The 3,837-nt window shown below is 31.7% G+C and overlaps 1 pseudogene; it reads right to left on the reverse strand.

The window, feature by feature from the left end:
* Positions 1-3,445: 3,445 nt before the first annotated feature.
* On the reverse strand, positions 3,446-3,619 carry LOC117804530 (annotated as a pseudogene).
* Positions 3,620-3,837: the final 218 nt, after the last annotated feature.

A 3,837-nucleotide genomic window follows, 5' to 3' on the forward strand; every position in this document is an offset into this window, starting at 1 on the left:
TGTCCAATAAACAGCGAGATGTTTAAGCATCCAGTTAAGCATCCTAGCAACCTTTCACTAGGTTATTAATGATTTGTATAAATACATAGATTATAGATATATTCACTCATGAGCCATTTGAAACAGAATTGGAGTACATATCTTACTAAAATATTTTCTTTGGAAAGGACTTCCATTGCCCATAATTACCAGAATGAAGTATGACAATGAAGAACTTTTTACATGGAAGCATTTAAAGGAGTGGTTTCTGACACTGCTCAACAGATCACAGGTGATGAGTAGCCATAGGGAAAAAGAAAAAAAAAAAAAAAAAAAAGAGGAAAATGTTGAATTTAAAGTAGGAAAAAACTCTAAAGTCCTGTGAGGTCTTCTGAGATTCTTTCGGCAAAAATGTAAGGTATATTCAAATTACTTATACTACTGCGTGCAGATTTATAGGAGTTAATAATGTATATTTTTTCATTTGTTTCTGTCTTTAAACATCTAGTAAAGACATTGAACAGAACAAATGGGAGCTAACAGGTAATTTCCTAAGTAGACGTAGATTAGTGAAAGATGACCCTTACCATTCTGAGCAGACAGCTATGAAAAATCCATGGCCTTCTGTTCATTTCCCTACCCTTTAATCATAAATGAGTCCTTCAAAAATGAGCTTGATTAACTCAACCTCCTTGGATCTTATATATGTTGATAAGTTAAACTTCCCTTTTCCTCTCGCTTGTTCAACTACACTAAGTACCAAATACAGTTTATTAAATTTTAATTTTGTAACTAAGTTTTACCGTGAGCATTTTACTAATAGTGCAGTATAATTACATTTTTCTTTCTAACCAAACTGAGACTCCACATATAGTAGGTATCTGAGTCTTTCCAAATGTTGGGTGTATTTTTATCTCCCTTGATTCTGTCAGATTCTCTTTGTGTACAAACCACACTAAATTGATCATTCGTTTTTCTATGTAATAAAAGGTATGTTTGTTTTTAGAAGCTGAAACTTAGTGTATATTATTTTTCTACACAGTAGCTGAATACATGAATCTTAGCAATTAATGTATACACATACACACACAAATGCACATGCATGTGTATATATGTGTGTACATATACACACATGTATATATACACATATGTTTTCCATTACATTTCAATAATATTTGAGTTAAATGCAAATGGATTGATACAATTAAGCATACTCTTGAAAATATGCTATATAATACGAGCCTTTTGTACATTTAAAGGGTTAGTTTCTCTTCTTGGCATGGGCTTTAAAATTACAGAGACTGGTTAGCTCAAATTAGAAAGCTTTACAGGATCATCTTCCAAATTTTCTCCAACTCTCAACTAGTATTAATTTGTTCTAGGCTCTCCCCTGCCATATATATAAAATTGTATGAATACTAATTTTTGTAATCTTGTTAGGCTATACTACATCATTTCTCATGCATGTAAATATGGATTCCCTCATAGGATAGTATTTTCACTGAATGTATTGATTTCTGTTTGTGAGTACATGTGTTAAAATAACTCTAACTTTATGACGCTCATGTATTTCAAGTTAGAAAATCATTGCCAGAATCCTAGTGTGTTCTATCTGACTTTAAAATCTCAGGCTCGATTACCTGCATGCGTAGAAATAGGTACAAAGTAACACAGTGCCTTAAAAGAATTCTAATAAATCATGTTGTAATTAAACATTCTAATTCAAAAAGTAACATGCACAACTATTCTGTGACACTAAAATTGAAATCTGCGAAATTGTGGAATGTGAAAGTGTGAGTTTTGGCATCATTTCGTTGATAAATGATCACATAATAAACATTGATGTCTCCAACCATAACTGAATTGTCAATGTGTTTTTCACATTGTCATTGCCTGTCACACTTTCTTGTGTTCAAACATTTTCAAATAATTAAAATATGCTATTATTGTCCAAGTCATTCTGGCTTCTGAAGAGATGAAAGAAAACTGCTATGACACAGAAAAAAAAAATGCTTTGTACTTATTTGTTTTTGTTCCGAGTCAAAACTTTCGTTTTGTAATCATAAATTACTAAAGCAAAGACAAACATACGCAGAACGGCATCATTTTTTCCAAAGAGAGATGATATACAAATCAAATAAGAACACTTTGAAACATTCTCCTAAGAGGTATCACAGAACATATGCTGTGTGTTTGTGAGCCAGTGGTTTTAATAATCCTCCAGTGCTTTTTTATCCAATTTTGCCTCATGTTAGATGTATTATTCATAGAAATAAATTTACAAAATTCTATACCTATTTTATTTAAACAACAAAAAATGGGAAATGCATAATTCAATTGGAACACATTTTCTATTTTTCTCATCATCTAGTACTTGAAAATTATCTCTATTAAACTTTCTCATTCTTCTAAAAAAAAGCCAAAGATAGTTGACACAGAGATCAAGTACCACTAGTTCTATTTTAATAGGAGAAGTTTCTCCATGGTTTGTGAGAAGTCCAAAAGGTTCATGGATGAACAAAATTATATTTTACCATAAGCTTTCTCCTAAATGCCTGAGGCAAATAAGGCTAATTTTCTTCTTTTAAAACATAAACTTGAATTGTTTACCAAAAAAAGAAAAGGTTAGAAGTGTCGTATCATTACATATTTAACCTAATCTTTTTCCAGACTTTAATTCCCTAAAGATAAAGGTAGATCATTCACTGGTATTACTTTCTTAAAGAATGCACTTTTATAAGGTACTGTAAATATCATTTCTACATTATTGTTTATGGCTGGGTTGACAAGAGGGATAGAGACAAACGATAATCACTTAAGTGCTTGCTGCATGCCAGGAACATTATACTTATTTCTTACCCAGCTGTCTAAGATGGGTATTCCTATTATATTATAAATGAAGACTATGGGCTTGTGAAAGTTTACTTGCCTTAACCAAGGTCATGAAATTGACATGTAATTAGTTTCAGATCAGTCTGGCTTGAAAGTCTATCTTCTTTCCATTAAAATGTTATGGATGTTAAGTATTAGTTTGTGAAAGGGGTCAAGACGTATCATTAAGACCTTGGTGTTGGCTGATGGATTGCCCATGAGATAGAATATTGGACATGATATTGGAATGTATGTCAGCACTATGACCAAGGTAAGTTTTAAATTTTATAGATACCTGCAAAACGAAAATAAATGACAAGATTTTTATAAAGGTGCTTGCTCTTTCCAGCTCTAAATTCTTTATTTTATTGCCTTATATAAATATATTTCCCAAGTGTTTTAACAGTCATCATAGCATAGAGCTTCTTGAGTAGACAACCATATTACCCCATGTCTCTTTAATCTCATTTTCTTATGGCTCATGATATTGTGTTTAATGTGAATAGCTACTAAGTTGATTTCATTACCAAGAACTTTCTGGATGATACTTGTGGAATTAATAATGTATGCTATTTTCAAATGTATCCCTTTTACTTTTCATATGTATGTTATTAAAGTTGGTATTTTACAATATGCATAAAAACAGGCGCAATTGAAGTTTGCTTTTGTCGGTTAAGATAAGGTAATGATGTATAATATTCCTTTCAATTAGCAATAATTGTGCCTCAGATAAACCTCATTGGCCATGATACTGCCTCCCCACAAAGCTAAGCTAATATTCCTATTCAAATATGTAGATTCAGTAGCAACATCAAAAAAATTAGTTGCATAACTACTATACCTAGGGGACTAGTTTGGGTGTTATTTTTCCTTCCAGTGATATAAAATTATGAGGCAATACTTGATAACTTTTAAAGGAGAGGTCTAGATAGGTTCTCCTGTAAGAATTCAGAAGAGTAGTAAACAGTGAGGTATGATGTGCTCATA

Source organism: Ailuropoda melanoleuca, chromosome 11 (genome assembly GCF_002007445.2).
Source record: "Ailuropoda melanoleuca isolate Jingjing chromosome 11, ASM200744v2, whole genome shotgun sequence".
NCBI lineage: Eukaryota > Metazoa > Chordata > Mammalia > Carnivora > Ursidae > Ailuropoda > Ailuropoda melanoleuca.